The sequence below is a fragment of the Sparus aurata genome, chromosome 1, assembly GCF_900880675.1.
Source record: "Sparus aurata chromosome 1, fSpaAur1.1, whole genome shotgun sequence".
In the NCBI taxonomy this organism is placed as follows: Eukaryota; Metazoa; Chordata; class Actinopteri; order Spariformes; family Sparidae; genus Sparus; species Sparus aurata.
Window position 1 is genome coordinate 3,528,116 of NC_044187.1, and position 19,661 is coordinate 3,547,776.

At 41.3% G+C, this 19,661-nt stretch overlaps 1 long non-coding RNA gene across 1 annotated transcript; it reads left to right on the forward strand.

Annotated features, from left to right (window-relative positions):
- Positions 1 to 942: 942 nt before the first annotated feature.
- On the forward strand, positions 943 to 4,681 carry LOC115592245 (uncharacterized). Its single transcript, XR_003986095.1, has 3 exons — positions 943 to 1,088; positions 1,661 to 1,753; positions 4,569 to 4,681. It is a non-coding gene; the product is annotated as an uncharacterized LOC115592245 (long non-coding RNA).
- Positions 4,682 to 19,661: the final 14,980 nt, after the last annotated feature.

Sequence of the window (19,661 nt, forward strand, 5' to 3'; positions counted from 1 at the left end):
CGTCACTTCCGGGTTGAAAACTGGCAGTTGATTTGCATAATGGACAGTGTTGGGCGAGTTACTGTCAAAATAACATCTTATTAATTAACTCTCATTGTAAAGTTATATACCACGTTACAATATTACTGTCTGCAGAGTAATAACACTACTTTTTAGTTACTTCTAATAACCTATATAAAACATTTAACCTAAATCTGTTTAAATAAAGGGATGGACTTGGACACAGTGATGACCAGGCAGACAAAGTATCACAGTATCAAAGTATCTGATATATTATGAGATTGGAATAGATATTTTTTAATTGTAGGCTCAGTCATATGAAACACGAAAGAACTATACCTTCCATAATGACGCTTATAATGACATCATCTTTTTAAGCATGTCTGAAAGGTATTTCTGTAAATCAAGACAAAAAGCAGTGGCATGGAAATAATCTGTAAAAACATGGTCAACAGTTCCTCCCTCACAATCACAAAATAGCATATGTTGTTTACATCCTTGCCTGATGCAGGGATTTTCTAACCAGAACTTATATTAAACAAATATGCGGTCTATTGGAGCAGCAGTTTTTTTGTCTTTCATACTCTTTGTGATATGAGCGTCTCACGAAAACAGCACTTTTTTTTTTTTTTTATTTAAAAGCGTTTTCTTTTTTATGATTAGTATTGTATTTTAGTCAGATTTTCCATGAAGTCAAATGTAAGCCAGACTACTGAAAAAAGAAAACGTCTTCCTGTCTTTATATCTGATATTTTCACAGGAATTTCAGCTTAACTCAACCAGCTGGAATTTTTTTTTTTTTTTAATCAGAAAAAGTTTAATACTTTTCTCTAAATCTCAACCAACCCTTTGTTGTTCGTAATATCATAACAAATTGCGTTTTTACATTTTAGATATTGGTTTTATATTTCACAAAATGAGAGAGGAAATGATTACAAGCTACTTCCGGCGGCCATCTTTGTTTGAAACTGTTCGCGGTCAGCAGCTGTTAAGGAGTTTAACGGACCTTCAAGGTGTAGTGGACGGTTGGTCTGTTTTAAAACTGGATACATGTTTTTAGGAGACCTGGAAGTACTGTGAAGACAGCGGTGAGTGTTCTCAAGCGAGCTGCGGGGATGTGAGTTTGATTTTAATTGTCTGTGATCTGTACAATATTGTGATGTTTTACTGCTAGCTTAACTGTAACTGCTTTGGGGTAGCTAACCTGCACAGTTTTGCCCGTCTGCACTGGCTCCCTGTGGCTTCGATGTGTAACATGTAAATAAATAATACATTATAAGACACACATGTGTTTTCCGACTCAGTTTTAAACCTCTGTTGTCTAGGTAAAAGTCACTTGATTGGTTTAAACTTGACCTGTGTCTTAGTCTGAGCCTGATTGCTCAACTTAAACCAGCCACACTCATTTAAAAATGCTATGATTTCACTTTGAGGCAATGGTAAAATTGAAAATTAAACAACTGCTCTGGGGTACAATTGTGCAGTCTTCTTGTTTGTCTTAGATCACAAAGTGAAGGTAGATTAAAGCAAATCTTTTTGCTGAGAAATCTTTAGTCTGACATGTTTTACCTGTGTGTGTGTGTGTGTGTGTGTGTGAGATGTGAAATGCTACTGTTTTGCAAAAAAATGTAATCAGTTTTTTTGTTTTTCTTTAACATAGATGAAGATCTTCCCCTGGAGAGTTTCCGGCCTTTTGATTGGAGGAATTGGTGTTTGCTGTGAGTTATGGGGTTCAGCAAGAGGATGTCACACTGTGAGTGTCTGATATTCACTCTAAATTTTCTGCTTGTTTTCTAGGGCTGTAACGATACACCAAACTCACGACTTGGTTTATATCACGATTTCTGACCCACGATTAGATACAAACCTTGATTTTTCCCCCCCTTTTAATTAAACATTTTATTTATGTAACATTTCAATAACTTTTGTATACTCGTCTGATAGTATTTGAGGCAGTGGCGTGCACAGACTTTTTGAAGGGCAGGGGCGAAAAGAAAAAAAGGGCACATACAGCACACTCTGCCACTTAAGAGGACACTTTACCGTGCGTTTTGGCCCCCAAGAGGGCACTTAAGCGTGCGTTTTTGCCAACCAAGAGGGCAGTTTGTCATCTTTTCTCCCAAGAAGGCAGTTTAGTGTGTTTTGCCAACCAGGAGGGCACTTTGGCACGTGTTTTGGTTCCCAAGAGGACACTATAGTGCGCGTTTTTCAACAATTGGGCCACGATGGGGGGCGACCGACACATTATAACAGCATCCATATTATAAACTACTACCGCGGGTTTAGATTGACGGGGGACACCTGGGAAACACCTTGAAGACAGAGACGTCATCATCATGATGTGGACCGTCACGTCTTCGCTCTGTGTGAACAACCAACTGCGGAGACTTGTGGCGTCGCTGTGTGAAAGGGGCTACTTATAGCTCATAGGGCTGGAACTGGACTAGAAGTTGTGTCACGATTCTAACTTCTCACACCGCGAGACAGCTTCGTGGATCCTAGTGTCGCAATTTCAGTTTCTACACTTGTATCGTTACAGCCCTATTGCTTTCTCTGTCTGTACTCTCATTGTTTATTGTTGTGAGCTGACCCTCACTGTGGGTCCAAACACTAATACCCTGTCATGCAGTACTTAACCTGAAGATGCTCAACTACTGCACGTTTCATTTCTGTTCATTTGAGACTGCAGTCACAGGTCAATTCTGTGTTGTAAAAATCTTTTCCAAAGATTTTACACCAAAACTATAGAATTATTCTCTATCTTGAATATATTGGAGAGTCAATTAGATGTAGAGATGCACTGATCGACCAGCCAGAGACCAGAGTCGTCTGGTTTCAGACAGTACCAGCAATGAGCAGCTGGTCATTGTCAGATCTGTCTGACTCTGTGCCAGTCACATTTGCACACATGCTGCTCACCTTTCAATAGGGCCACCAGCCTGAACTAAACATTTGATGTTATTTGATTAATTTATGTGCACTCCTTTTAATATCAGCTCAGTGTTAGGGTCTTAACTTCGGCTGATTGTCACTTTTGAAACACCATCCTCTTTTCCTCTGCTGCCTCTTTGCTTTTCAATGTGGGTCCACGCAGACAGGCAGCAGAGACAGGGGTGTTTCTCGCATTGACAAGTAACATTTAGCCTTCTCAAACTTATGCTGCGTCTCTTCTTTTAGTTAGGGTTTGCTTCAACAAGAAAACAAACCATTCATACATGTACACTACCAGTCAAGGTTGGACACACATTCTTATTTAATGATTTTTCTTCATTTTCATGACTATTTACATTGTAGATTCTCACTGAAGGCATCAAAACTATGAATTACTACATTGTGTTGAATTCCCATTGAACAGAATTATGAGGTTAACAAAAAAGTGTGAAACAACTCAAAACACGTTTTATATTTTAGATTCTTTAAAATAGCCACACTTTGCTTTGATTACTGCTTTGCACACTCTTTGCATTCCCCCGGTGAGCTTCATGAGGTCGTCACCTGGAATGGTTTTCCAACAGACTTGAAGTAGTTCCTTGAGATGCTGAACACTTGTTGGCCCGTTTGCCTTCACTCTGCTGTCCATCTCATCCCAAACCATCTCGATTAGGTTTAGGTCAGGTGACTGTGGAGGCCAGGTCATCTGGCGCAGCACTCCATCACTCTCCTTCTTGGTCAGATAGCCTTTACACAGCCTGGAGGTGTTTTTGGAGTCATTGTCCTGTTGAAAAATAAATGATGGTCCAACTAAATGCAAACCGGTTGGGGTGGCATGTCGCTGCAGGATATTGTGGTTGCCATGCTGGTTCATTGTGCCTTCAATTTTGAATAAATCTCAAACAGTGTCACCAGCAAAGCAGCCCCACACATCACACCTCCTCCTCCATGCTTCACAGTTGGAACCATGCATGTAGAGACCATCCGTTCACCTTTTCTTCATCGCACAAAGACACGGCTGGTGGAACCAAAGAACTCAAATTTGGACTCATAAGACCAAAGCACAGAGTTCCACTGGTCTAATGTCCATTCCTTATGTTTCTTGGCCCAAACAAATCTCCTCTGCTTGTTGCTTTTTCTTGGTAGTGGATTTTTTAGCAGCTATTTGACCATAAAGGCCTGATTCGCGCAGTCTCCTCTTAACAGTTGATGTAGAGATGTGTCTGCTACTAGAACTGTGTGTGGTATTCATCAGGATAATTTGCTATGTCTTAACTTCGACCAGGTCCTCTGCGCTGCATATTTGCTCCGTCCTAGCTCCGGCAGTATATGGAACAAATATGCAGGACTATTTTGGAGGATGCCGTAGCACGACGCAGCAATTCAGCTTAATTTAGCACAGAGCAGACAGGAAGTCGTGCATCAAAACAACAACATAACATCCGGTTATTTTCCAAAAATAAAACGGGGTGTGTTGATGACAGCACACGATTCTCAAAAAAGAAACAAATACAAGCTCTACTACTAATCCTTCTGTCAGGAACACTTTGTTTTGTTGTTTATATAACACATACCTTTAACTGCGGTACTGCAAAACCGGATCGGAGCGGTCATGAGTGATTATGTGATTATTGCAGGAACTCCTCGGTCTTGCAACGCCCGTTGACGACAGTACTGCGCCGTGGCAGGAGGAGTCAGAGTCTGAAGACACAAGTGTGGTGAAAAAGAGCAGAAAATACCGTTTACGTGAAGAATGGCTGCATGAATTTGACTGCTTAAGGTATCTCAGAGAGGAGAATTCCAAGAACTGCAAATTTTGGAGGCGACGCCCGCAGCATGTGGGGAACCACGAAATTTGCAGGTAACTCCAATGAAAATGCAACTCCACTGTCAGTTGCACTTAGAAGGCAAGAGGCTGTTAATCAGTGTGCTGAGGAGGCCGAATAAATATTTAAGTTTGTCTTTTTAATTGCCAAGGAAGAACTACCCTTTACCGAAAGTACGGTGTGAAACTGAACATATATTAATTTCGTAATTATTGTAATATGTGATTCATGGTGTGCACCCCTAAATTTTGTGATTGTGCTCCTAAAATTTTCAGTTAGCCCTTGTGTCTCTCTTTTAAGTTTGGTTTGCTTCAACAAGACAGCAAGCAATTCACATAGTATGTGTGTTTTTCTGTTTCTTTTCACTGTCTATTGCATCTACACTAATATTTGGAAATATTTACTGTGTGTTTGCATGCTGTAGAAAAGTCTTCCTCTTTCACACAGGCAGTATAAACCACCCTGCCTCCTCCATCCTCAATCTGCAAGTCATGCAAACGCACACTCGGTTTTACACTCAAAACAAAACAAGCATTTTCTCAGAAAGGCAGAACGAGCTCCCTGAAGGACTTCTGTAAGGTTTGAAGAAAGAAATTACGCATTTACAGTCTAAAAAATTTGGCAAATTAATTAATTAGGTAAAGGGCACTTTTTTCCACTGTCTTTGGTGGTAAAGTCAAATAGAAAATGTTTTTCTCAATTACGAACAATTCTTGGGTCTTTTAATTCATGAGATATGACAGTATATGTTTATATAGATTTTAAATCATCCTGTTGTATCCTGAGAACCTCCCTCCTCCTTTTGCTCCTGCTACCTCTTCTGTCTTTACCCCATCCACTACATTCCTACGCTCCAACTATGTTTTCCCACTTTCCTGATGTTGCCTCTGCCATGTTTCTGAGAAGTGATGAATAGAAGAAACTAGGTAACTGTAAATGATCTAGTTACGGCTGAAAATGACAACAGAAATAAATACATTTGCAGATTTCATATATCCCTACAGTGTAAATCCACTGCCGATTGTGTATTGTTGTTAGCACAGAATCATGCTGATTCAGTCGATTGACATTTGTTTTGTCACTTATCCCTAGCTTGCAACCTTGAGAGGCCCTGCTGGCTTATTCAGTGCTCTCATTTGCATTGTTCATATGGTTACTGCCTAAAGTGCCATATATCTCAGCACCATTCCTGAGGTGTCTTTCAGCTTCTCCTGTGGGCTTCCAGTTGTAGCATTTCTTCTTTTGAACATTTCGATCTTTAGTTCTCTGTTTACATATCTAGGTTTATAGTATACTAGTGCAGTGCCCGTAAGAAAAATGTATTCCTATAGAAAATTGGGAGGTTAAGCAGCTTTTTCATGGATGGCTAAATGAGGCTGTGTTTGAAGGTGGGACGTCAGGGATATTTAGGTTTGTTGTGAAATCCGATATTCCAGGGTATAATTGGCCGTTTTTGACTATTAAAAACTATTTACTTAGTGTCATTATTTTTTTAGCACAACCTCACATGTGACTGTAGAGTTACTTTTTTATTTTGACATACTGTATTAACACAATGGACCTAAAATCACAAAAAAAACCATAAAATTCGAGTAGAAAAAGTTAGATTTTTTTACTGTGAAAACCACAAATATGTTTACAAACCATTTTTTATTACTTATAATGCAAATATAAATTGATGTTTATATTATATGTGCATACATTTTAAAAATGTACAAAGTTACATGTAACTATTTACATTCAAATGCAGGCAATGCTCATTCAGCAGTCTCCTAATTGTTTTGACTCATTAAACAAAAAACCGATTCCACTACACACTACATAACACACTAACTATACACTCCAAACATGCTAAATGTCACAAATCTCTCAACTCTCAGTATCGCTGTCTGTCATTCATCTGCTTACGTCCCTCCCACAACTTCCTGTTCCTCAACAACCAAACTTGCTGCTTGGACACTTTCGTGACAAAAGCCCGTTTTTACCGTTTCTTCCTGCACCAGACACAAAGCAAACGTGATGGCAATGTTCGCGAAAAAGGGTGGCGGACATTATTTACCCTAAGTCTGGTTTTGGACATGCTGGTGAGTCCGGTCCATCGCCTCGATCGGGAGGTGGGCTGTGTAGCTAGCGGATAGCAGCTAGCGGCTAGCAGCTAGCTACACACGAACATCCACAGATCTGATTCCACTTTGTTGTCCGCGCGTCTCCGGATCTCCTCAGACCCGAACAGACTCGATCCAGACTCTTTTAGTCTCATTAATCCGCAACAGTCAGTTTAGATGCACAGAACAGAACGGGACCGAACTGCCAGCAAAATCCCGGTCCAGCTCCCGCCACTGCAGGTATAAATCTGCTTGTTTCTTAAGGTGGGGGGTCATGGTGGGCTCTGCAGTGATTGGCTCTGGTGCGCGCATAACGGCTAGCGGCTAGCAGCTAGCTACACACGAACATCCACAGATCTGATTCCACTTTGTTGTCCGCGTGTCTCCGGATCTCCTCAGACCCGAACAGACTCGATCCGGACTCTTTTAGTCTCATTAATCCGCAACAGTCAGTTTAGATGCACAGAACAGAACGGGACCGAACCACCGGCAAAATCCCGGTCCAGCTCCCGCCGCTGCAGGTATAAATCTGCTTGTTTCTTAAGGTGGGGGGTCGCGGTGGGCAATGCAGTGATTGGCTCTGGTCAGTCTGATCCTGATCCGCAGAGATATTTGAGGAATACACACACACACACACACACACACACACACACACACACACACACACACACACACACACACACACAGACAGAGGTTACTCGCTTTTATAGAGAGATGTCAGTCTTCCACCGCTGGTGTTGCTGCTGCATCTGCCATTAAGTCAGTGTCGTACTTTTTACGAACAGTTTGAAAGTCCCTCTCAACATTCGACTTCTTTGGAATAGCGATGGTAGTTTGACAGATCAGACCAATGCCCCTCTTATTTCATGCACAGAGAGGGGAGGGGCTGGAACAGACACTCCGGCACTCTTCAACAAGCAATTGTTGCCCCGCACTTTGGTCTTGATGCCCGGTGGGAAAAAAATCGCCATACGGCCACAGTGGCCTTTTTGCCCCTGGCCCGGTCAGCGTAGCGAGCTTGCCTTGAATTACAGCCACCCGAGTGCACAGTAGTCACTCACAGTGACTTGAGTGAGTTTGTGGTTCGTGCAAGTGGAGCCTCATCATCCCGATGATCTCACGTGAAAGCCTCTCAAACAGCAGCAACATCTCAAAACAGAAATACAATTTGGGCATTAAGATTTTCTCAGCAGTACAAACCACCTTCAAAACCAACTATGACGAAACCTTATCCAATTTTATCCGTGACCTTGATAAAAGGTCTGCTCTGCCAAACTCTTTAAGGTCCCGTATATCTATTATTAAAATGAATGTGCTTCCTCGGATTAACTTTGTGAGTGCGATGCTGCCCTTACCACCTCCTCTGTGTTTTTGGGACAAGATCCAGAAGGTAATATCAAAATTTGTCTGGAATGGTAAGCGCCCCCGTCTCAGGTTATCCACAACACAGAGAGATAGAGCTGATGGGGGATTATCGCTGCCTAACCCTAAGCTATATCACTGGGCTTTCACTCTGCGCCCTTTGATCAGTTGGTCGAAATCCCTTTGATCAAGGTTCTGCGTCAGGCCCAATAATTGAGAAAAATTGTGTCTAAATTGTATCGCTATTTCTTGGAAAAGTCATATGTTGCTCTGCCGGGGGATGCGTCTTGGCGGGCAGAAATCCCTGACCTGCACCCTTACTTTAGCTGGGATGGTGTCTTGGAGACAGTTAAACAGTCATCCAGAAATCCCAACCACCAACAAATTCATTTAAATTTCATTCACCGAACATATATGACTCCTCCTAAACTTTACAGTATGAAACTTAAAGATAACCCCAACTGTACACTATGTTTTCCAGGCACAGTAGGTACTTTTTTCCACGTGATTTGGGAATGCCCAGTTGTGGCTAACTTTTGGAAAATGGTGCATGTGCAATGGGAGAACTGTCCATTTTAATGTCCATCCCTGTCCCACTGCACTCATCTGTTTTTATTTTAAATGATCCCTCTCAGCTGAAGCTACAAAAATCCCAAAAGCGGGTGTTTTTGGCTGGCCTGACAGCAGCTAAAAAGTTGGTTGCAACCAGGTGGAAACCTCTACATACACTAACTCGGCGACAGTGGCTACTTACTTTCATAGATGTTGCACATCTGGAGCTGTCTACAGCACGCATCCATGGGGCAAAGGAGGAAGTGATAATGTGCTGGGCTCAGTCAATGGAGGATCTCAAGGGCCCTTTGATATAAATTATGTGCTTTGCCATAATTTTGGGGAATTTCTATTGGGAGAAATATTCAATAACACTAATATTCAGTGTACTGTCACAAAACTCACCTCACCCTAACCCTACTTTACCCCTGTTTTCTAATGTAACATCAACTTGATATTGGTATTTAAAAAGTGTTTTAATACATTATCCATGTCTCATTATAAATTAGGATGTTATGGTATCAGTCTGAAAGGTAAATCAACAAATTTTACTTAGTGGTCTATCTGCCCTGTCATGTGGCCTTGGCGCCCCCAAATGGCCTTGCCCTAAAATGATTAAATTCCCAGCCACATGTTATATTTGGCTTTGATTTTGACTGAGCATTTGCTCTCACTTTGCAATAAAAATATCGGGATATAAATCGTATATCGATATTCAGCCTAAATTTATCGAATATGACTATTGGTCCATATTGCCCAGCCCTACGCGTGACCTTACAAGAAGAGATCAGACTGGCCATCCTGTCCGTCAATCAGGTGGCATAGGCTTTGCCTGTTGTAGAGTGCCCTCTGGTGGACGGCAACACTCACAACATGGTTGGAGGGTGTTTCGTCCGTTTTTATTTTATTATTCAAATATTCATTGATCGGCCATTATAAATGCCAATACCGATAGTTTGAAAAATGCCTCATATCGGCCGATAATATCGGTCCGCCGATAAATCGATTGGGCTCTAGTTACAACTGTGGTTGACAGCAAATAAATGTACTGAAGTTCTGCAGATGACAATTCAGGATGGAGGTGAAAAAGTTCATCTGGAGCCCTGGATGTATTGTTATGGGTGTGCAGAGTGAAGAGTTTGCTCTCGACCACATCTTTTTTGCCACTGTTGATGTCAGTGGTAATGAGAAATAAACTGGGTTGTTCTGATTGTGTTCAGAGTTTACCAAATGATTGATACACAGGTCAGAATGGATGCTTAGCAAAGCTTTATTCAGAATAGACAGACATGAAAAGATGTGTACAATGATACGAGTACTGTAAATACTGACGACAGTACAATCATTTTCAAAAAAATGTGTTTTTTTTAAAGAAAAATAGTATCAATATGAGAAATTACTTGGAAATTATGCATGCTCTATATAGTAATATGGTAAACTTCTTTGTTTCTAAGTAAAGGAAGTCTCTTGCAGTCAGTGTGGATTTGTGGAGCTGCTGAAGTTCCAACAAATCTGTTTCACCTGAATCACAGCTTTCCCAATACTTAAATACGACCCCATCGAAATAGCTTACCCAATCCCCTAAGACCCCATCGTCCTATGCGTCTGCCCAATCCCCTAAAACCCCGACCTCCTATGCGCCTTCTCATTCCTCTGCCTCTTCCCCACCAGCGCCTTCTCATTCCTCTGCGTCCACCCAACTTACGCCTTCTCATTCCTCTGCGTCTTACCCACTTACGCCTTCTCATTCCTCTGCGTCCACCCCACTTACGCCTTCTCATTCCTCTGCGTCCACCCCACTTACGCCTTCTCATTCCTCTGCGTCCACCCCACTTACGCCTTCTCATTCCTCTGCGTCCACCCCACTTACGCCTTCTCATTCCTCTGCGTCCACCCCACTTACGCCTTCTCATTCCTCTGCGTCCACCCCACTTACGCCTTCTCATTCCTCTGCGTCCACCCCACTTACGTCTTCTCATTCCTCTGCCTCTTCTCCCCCTGCGTCTTCTCATTCCTCTGCGTCTTCCCCACTTACGTCTTCTCATTCCTCTGCCTCTTCTCCCCCTGCGCCTTCTCATTCCTCTGCGTCTTCCCCACTTACGCCTTCTCATTCCTCTGCGTCTTCCCCACTTACGCCTTCTCATTCCTCTGCGTCTTCCCCACTTACGCCTTCTCATTCCTCTGCGTCTTCCCCACTTACGTCTTCTCATTCCTCTGCCTTTACATCCCTTATGCCTGCTCATTTCTCTGCATTTCCCTCCTTCTGAGGGTGGCACACTTTCATTTTCAATTACGCCCTCATCTTCATTTTCACCACCATTATCAAGTTTACTGATGTCGTACTTCTTCGTGTCTTCGTTGTATGGGATGGTTACTGCCAGGCTGAACATTGGGGTTCTTCTTTCAGAAGAAAACAGATCCAAAAGACATAAACCAGGTGTTATTTAAAACAGTTGAGCAATATAGGAAGTTAGAAACCAAACCACATTGCAGATTTCATTCATATGTTGCCACTGCCAGTATCTCTCTGTTTGATTATCAAATAAAATACATTCATAATAAATACTACAAGTATACACAGATATTTAAATACGTTGAACTATTTATCCTGAAGTAGATACATTGTTACTGTGAATTTAAAACAAACATATGGAAAATCATCAGGTCCTACTTTGTATAATGTAGCGTTTTTATGTCAGTTTCTGGTGCTTGTTTTATGTGTTTTGTTTCTGTCGTTTCTCTCTGCTGTAAAGCAGATTGTAACTATTATTTTAAAAAGCAGTACATTAGTAACTTTACTTGGTTCATTACTGACCTTACACCATTGTTGCCCGGGTAGCTTGGTCTGTACCTGCAACAAGAAACGGATGCATTGTTACTGCGATGTTTGATCATTTCATACAGAAGATAAGAACCTGGGCCCGTATTCACAAAGAATCTTAAGGCTTAAAGTAGCTCCTATCAGGCGAATTTAGGAGCAACTCCTAAAAATAATGGCCGTTTCAGTCGTAACTGTAGGACTCCTAATTTTTGAAAATAAGAGTTATTCACAAAACATTTTAACACTTAATTCTCCTCCTAAATACTTTTATTTATCCAATATCTTTTCATAGGCTTGGTCATGGGCTTATAGGCAACTTCCTTATTTTCACTTCATGCATTGCATAGCCTAAATGACTTTTCAATGGGCTGCCCTGTCACTCAACAACCAATCACTGTTGTCACCGCTTCTAGCTGCGTCCTTTATAAAATGACGTCATCCATAGCAACAGAGAGTTACTTCTAGTTCAAGAGTTCACTGTTTTTATAACTAAAAGTACGTCTCAGAGGCTTTGTGAATTACTTTTAAGAAATGACTTGCATAAAAACTTTTATTCCGATTTAGGAGTACTCGTTCAGTAACGTTAAGATAAAAGTCTTTGTGAATACAGGGCCCAAGATGTGATAATTTAGGGATGGATCGGGACAGATATGGGCATTTTCAGAAGAAATGTGGTCAGACAATGTTGCAATAGAATATGCAGAATAAGAAAGAGCCATATGAAAGTATACACTTTGTTTCAACAAAATAAAAATAAAAAACTATTAAGGAACAGCTTGGATTCAGATACTTTTTTTCTTAATGCATCTGTTTTATCCAGGAAAATATAATATAATATAATAAGTATCGGATTGTGACTTGTATCGGCAGATACTAAATATTAAAGGACTCGGATCGGGGTAAAAAAACCTGATCGGGACATTCCTAGATAAGTGGAAAGGTGCACTGATCATGCAATTGTCTGACACTAGCTTGGTATGAAAAGTAAACAATAAATACACAACGGCCCACCACATTATATTAGAAATGTATCAATATGAAAGACAATTGAGATAAAACAACTCTTCAGACTGCTGTTACTTGTGAGTACTTTTGAGATTACGAAATAGAACTACAAAGGTAACCTGACTAGTAGGGCTTGGGAATCTCTTGGCACTTCACGATTGGATTCGATTCCGATTCAGAGGTCAACGATTCGATTCTCGTTGCAGCAAGTTTTTATGTACATTTCCATGCACGATTTAAAAAAAAAAAAAAAATAATTAAATCTGAGTTTGCTAATCACTTCCTACTTTTTTCTCACTGTGTGACTACTTGGTACTTTTAAAAAAAAAGTATTTGTAATGATCCATACTTAATTTACTTCCAATATATTTAATTAATAAAACAAATGAAAGAAATGTGGCCAGTCAACTGGAAGGTTACATTTGCTAGCAATCATCCAGCTTTGCATGGAACCAAAAGGAAAAGCAAAGTGTTCCTGTAGCAGCATACATGTAGTACATTAATACAGCTGCAGCTGGTCGACGGTCGATACAGGTGTTTGTATCACAGGTTGATCTGGACGTCTCACACTTTGCTGCAGCTGACTGATCTCACGCTGAGTTCGGGCTGGATTTCAACATACTGTCAGGGTTGTATGACAGTGTACAGTTTTCAAATCAACTTGGATTCAGCTTAATAATGATGTATGCGGCTGGGAACGCACAGCGGAATTACAGAAATACCCAATAGTTAGTTACAGGTGTTGCAACTTAACCTGGATGCTGCGCACTCAACGCCACAGCTATCAGCTATCAGCTAACAGCTATCAGCTAACAGCCAACAGCGGTCTCCACGCTGCTCTCGAGCCGCTCGGCGCGAACAAATGCCTTAGACGTTCCACCCATGAGTTGTTTGTGAGTACAGACATTCACGACACATCCCACGTTTTTTGTTGTGTGCACGCTGTCACACTGTCCGGGCGCTGCACTTCTGCACTTCTGAGTTCCACCTCTTGCGTTCCGTCAACATTACGTTGTCAATTAACATGTAGAAAATAGATTTTTTTGTGAATCGATTCAGAATCATAAATCATTTTTCCCACCCCTACTGACTAGAGTTTGACATGTTTCCTTGTTGTAATGTTTTCAGGAATTGGTTTTATTTTTGTGTTGAAGTCGACTCACCTGTTCGAGATCTCATCTGCAATTGGTGCAAGTTGGTTCTGGTCCACGGCTGCCAAACTGTTTCCATCAAACAGCAACAGGCAGAGTGTTACAGCCACCCAGCACTGGCCAGCCATCTGAGTGTTACACAAACAGCATCAGCACAGAGCATTTAGTACATTACAGTACAGTAGAATAACATCTGTGATTACTGTGATAAATAATTATTTGATTATCAGAAAATATACAAATGCTCTGTCCCATAAGTCCAACCTGAAGTCAAATTAACTGTCGAGCTCAGTAAGGACACTGGAAATGGTTGTTGTTGCTAAAAGATCATTAAGCTGCTGACTCATGACAATCATGGGAAATTGAGGGAAATTCAATGTGTCATTATCCTGTAATTGCCACCTGCAGCCAGAGTGGACTCTGTTCAGAGCTACAGTCTCACTTTAATGTGGCTTAACAGTGTTTTCTTGAACTGAAAGGGCTGGTGAGACTCTTGAATAGGCCTTTTATATAGAAAGTATGTAGTAAAATAAGGCCTTACTGTGACTATGGTCCATATTTCAAACTTGTTTGCTTGTTCAAACTTATTTTTGGCCAACCTGCACCAACCTGACAAATTCCACTGCCTCATTAAAAAGGAGTTTTACCAAAACTACTACATGTTCTTAGGGCTGGGCGATATGGGAGACCACTTTTGTGTGGAATGATTTTAGTGACACTACACTCTGAATCATAGTGAAGATATTGAATATTTTTTGCAGTGTCTCTTTTCTGTGTTGCACTTTGTAGACGGTCCCTGCGCCCTCGTCTCACAGCTGGCTGACCATACAGACCAGAGTTAATGTCCAGACGCTCGTTTTGATGAAAATACAGTTGTAGCTCGTTGTCTACCTTACTACAATAGGAAAGAGGCGTCGTTTGTGTTTTAACAAGGTTTCACTTATGAGTTATTGATCCAAGAAGTTCGAATCTGTGAATATATTTCCAACTTTACTGGACTAAATCCTACCACATAAGTCAGTTACGTATCATGTCAAAACCGGCTGCGCTCGCTCGCTGTGCTCTAAGTTTCGTTCTTCTGTTTAGAGACGCTGCTGCTGTTTGAGAGACTTTCACGTGAGATCATCAATGTGATGATGAGACTCCACCTGCGCGAACCGCGGACTCACTGAAGTTACTGTGAGTGACTACTGTGCACTCAGGTGGCTGTAATTAAAGGCAAGCTCGCTACGCTGACCAGGCCAAGGGCACAGAGGCCACTGTGGCCGTACGATGATTTGTGGGGCAACAATAGTTGTTGAAGAGTGTCGGAGTGTCTGTTCCAGCCCCTCCCCTCTCTCTGCATGAAAGAGGAGGGGCGGGGGGAGCAGTGCAGAGAGCTCCAGGTCAGCGGCTCGCCCGGAGCAAGGACCACAGCGCAAATTTGAACTGCGTCGATATATGCGATAGGGTCTAATTCCATATCACATTTAAAAAATATATCGATGTATGTTTTATATCGATATATCGCCCAGCCCTACATGTTCCTTTAAAATCTTAAAATCAAGGCATGGAGATGTGAACACACCACATACTTTAAACCATCTTAGAATTATTCTGCAGGATGGATTTAATCCAGCAAACTAAAAAAAGACTAAAGGAAAAAAAAACAGTAGAAAAGAAGTTCTGCCAACCACGGACATTCTCAGCCTCTTACAGTTAAACTGTTGACAAATTTTACAAGTTGTCAGGAGAGACTAGATTCATTAAAGGCCTAATAACTGCATAAATTGAGAAACAATGATCACTGAAGCCTGTTGCTTCCTCCTGAGAATGAAGCCAGATGCAGCCAAGTGAAAATCTTTTACCTTCTTCGTAGAGAAAGACGTCTGACGTATGCTGCCACCCACCTCTTCTGTTTTCCTCTCAGGTGCTGCTTCAGTGCAAACTGTCAGAAAGAAGGGTGTTTTTATAGAGGAGAAGTTGATGACATCCAGCCCCTCAGAGTCACACCATGACCTTATTTGAACATATTTTTCAAAAATTTGGAAGATGAAAGTATATTGAGACGGTAGGAGGTCTTGTCTTTGATATGCATCTTAGAATTTACATTTGGACCAAAGAAAACATATTGAGAACGAGATGACTTTAACCTTTAATGCATCTAACAGCTGTGGTTTGACTTTAAAATTACCCATTTCAGGTTAAGTAGTAAAAAGCTTTAGAAATGAATGTATAAACAGTTAGTGTGATTAATGACAACAAAAGTTTTCATAATTTTTTGAGTGTTGAGGAATTGAAATCGGTCATCAAAACATTGTGTCACTGCTCAATCAATCATATACATGGATGGATTTGGAGGCAATGGGCTCCACTGCTCCCACATAGAGGCCAGAGTGTGGTGATTTCTGTTTGTAGTCATTTAGTTTGGTTTTTTTGTCTCTGTGGGAATTTTTCTTCTTTGTGGTCGTTTCTTTGTCACAGTTCTTTGTAATGATTTTGTTTTCTGGTAAACTTTTTTCTTTTTGTGGTCACTGTAGTCATAATTTTTTTTTTTTTATTTATTATATGTTTGAATTGTGACGAGAAGTGATGAGGCAGCAGGGGGATGATATGCACCAGGGGCTGCAGGTTGGATTTGAACTCTGGGCTGTTTTGTCTCCTTGTGATCATTTTGTGTCTTCTTCTAGTCAGTTTGTTGTTGCCTCAGAAAAGGCCTTTGGAGAACTGGTGCTTTCTTTGAGGAAGAAATGTTTTGTGTCTCAGATAGTAAAACCAAATCCGCCTGCTCATTCTCACATAAAGATTGAAGATGGAGATATGGACGCTCATAAGGAAGTTCAAGTCAGGCTACCGTCTTCTACACTTCCGCTTATTAGGCAAATGAAGAGGAAGAGCAGCTATTTTCGAACATTTTGCCGTTTTACATACTGTAATTATTGCAAAACAATTAGCAGGACTTTGTATCACACATTTCTTCTTGTAGTAGCGTCGGCTAGTGCTGGGCAGTATTCCGGTTAAGACCGAATACAGGTGTATATTTTCGTTATGATATGAATTTTCAGTATACCGCCATACCGCTGTATTTCATTACACAACGTTCGGAACACTGTGCCGCGGGACACTGTTTCAGACCGGACCCTTTTCAATGTTGCGCTTCTAAACAGGCGTGGTGCGACGGCCAGGCGTAGTGGGGGTAAACAGTAGTGCTCTGGTGTTATGCTATGGTGGAGATGGATAGGATAGACATTGCAGTTCATCACTTCATCCGCGGACGTCAAGATGAGCAACTGGAAAGCCGCTGAGATCCGGGAGATGCAGCGTCTCCTCGGTCTCTGTAGCTGTTTGGTTGTTGTTGTAGTGGCAAGCTACTTACGGTCGCAACTTTCAAATTGAAAGCCCCCCGCTAAGAACCCCATTCTAAAATTCAGTGAGGTGCAATATAAAGCTCTTATTTTGAAGACAAATTCGAACTGCTTCCTGTTAGCTATCTGTTGCTTGAGGCAGCTAATGGAGGGCGAGGCGCTCCACCGCACGCTTCCTTTAATAGCGGATTTAACATCGGCGTGTGTTTGACTGAGGAGGCGAGAATATGGGCCATGAGTCTATAATTAAGTAAATCTATCATGTGTCGCCACATTTCTTCTGATGCATATGTTGTATGTCACTGTTCACGCCCAACTTCGTCATTCACGTCTTGTCACATGTTTACACCTACCTCAGTGGCGCTTTTTGGGAAGAAGGAATGAGAAACTGGTTGAGAGAGGAAAATTACACCTCCCTTATAGATAGATAGAGTGCTGCCTTTACCTTGCAGCAAATGTGCCGCCTTTTCTATCTAAAAGGGGCTAGTAATTGCTCTCTCAACCAGTAGAAAATGCTGTGAACACCTGATTATGCATGAAAAAAATACCGTGATATACATTTTTGGTCATACCGCCCAGCACTAGCGTCAGCTTTTCTTGTGTTGATCCTTAAAACTGCTTCTTCATCCTGATTCGCAGATCGAGGAGATTTTTGTAGAAACAAGGAGTGAAGACATGAATCGGTTGTACCTTTAGAGAAGAGGAAGAAACATTAAGCGTGAGGCAACACAAAAACTACACACACCTTTTAACACCTTTTTTTAATGATAGCGACGGTAACATTGAATGATTAGGATGTTTAAAGTGTGGGCTGCCCAGCTGTCCATGTGCACAAAGAAGGAACTGATTAGGTTTTGGCGGTCAAAGATCAAGGTAACTGTGTCCTCACGACAATTCATATGATAGTATGACAAGATTTTATACACAAATGTCCAATGAGATAAAATGATGAAGTTGTGACATTTTATATTCATAAGGTCAAAGGTCAACCATGCTGTGGTGTTTCCAGTTCATTCAACTATTTAAGAAAGAAAAACAACACTTTCTAGTACTTCTTTTGCTCATTTTTGGACAAAGCAGTTTTTTCATTTTTTTTTAAATTAGAAATGGAAATGAAAGTGGCCAGCAACAGAACGGCTGCTCCTGCTTACAGCAGAACGAGGCTCTCTAAAGCATTTCTGTCTTCTTTCTCTACCAGTAATCCTTCCACAGGCCCTAAAAAAGCTCCAACATTGTGAGAATAAAATTATTATTTATTTTAATAGTCTTATCAATACTTTATTGTCTTCAGGATTTTATATGTGACGCAACACATGATAATAGATATGAAATATGAAACTTCCTGCACTCACCACTCTCTGTTCTGCCTCCAGGAGACGGTCGGGGGAAGTGTGAGCAGCAGCGACGTGGTCGTCATCTCCCTGAACCAGCCAGCTAACACTGTGGAGAACAAGATCTCCCACGTGAAGAAGTAGGATGAGGTCAGCTCACGTATCTGCTCCGTCTAGCTCCGGACTGCTGGGACTACAGTGAAACCTATCAGCTCTGCTAGCGTGGCGGAGCAGTGGACACGTATCTGGTGGAATCACGGGAGTCCAGGATGCAGAGGGCGGCTGTGTTGAGTCATGTCAGCTTCATCTGTTTGGATGTAGGGACGGTGGTTTCCTCTAAAGAAGTCACAACGTAAGAGTTTGATTTTTAATGACACCATCCAGCACGAACCAGACAGATTTATATGTTGGTTAACTTCCATTTACAGTCCTGCTTCTTCCTGTTGATTCAAGTATTTAAAGTGTGAATTTACAAGATAAATGTATTATTTATCCAAAGTGAGAACTAAAGAAGGACACACAGAGTAAACACATGTTTTCACTTGTGACTCACTGGATGTTCAAACCCTAATAACTTCCAAACTAGTTGTGATGTCACATATCATATCCGTAGGCCCCGCCTCTTTCCATCACATTCTCAATGACCTGACAAAACTTCAAAAACATCTAAATGTTGGAGTTCTCGTTCCTGGAATGTAATTAAGTGTAAATCAAGTGCGTGTGTGTTTGAGTGTGAATGTGTGAGAGTGTGAGAGGAAATGACATCAAGTTACTTCCGGCGGCCATCTTTGTTTGGAATTGTTCGCAGTCGGCAGCTGTTGACAGGTTTAACGGATCTTCAAGGTGTAGCGGACGGTTGGTCTTATTTGGAGCTGGATACACGTTTTTGTGAACCTGGAAGTACTGTGAAGACAGCGGTAAGTTTTCTCAAGCGAGCTGCGGGGATTTTGTTTTTTTTTGTCCGTGAGCAAACCTGTGCATTATTGTGATGTTTACTGCTAGCTTAACTGCTAGCTTTGGGATAGTTTACACTGGCTCCCTGTGGCTTCGACATTTTACATGAATAATAAATACATATATATTTTTTATCATCACCATTGTTTTAGGCCTTCAGTGTTTGTTACATTTTCCAACAGTAAAATGTGCAGCCTACACACCCATAATTGTATCTGTTCTGTCAAGTTGTGATTAATTGGGTGATCATGAGCTATCACTATGCTTTTTGCTAAAGTC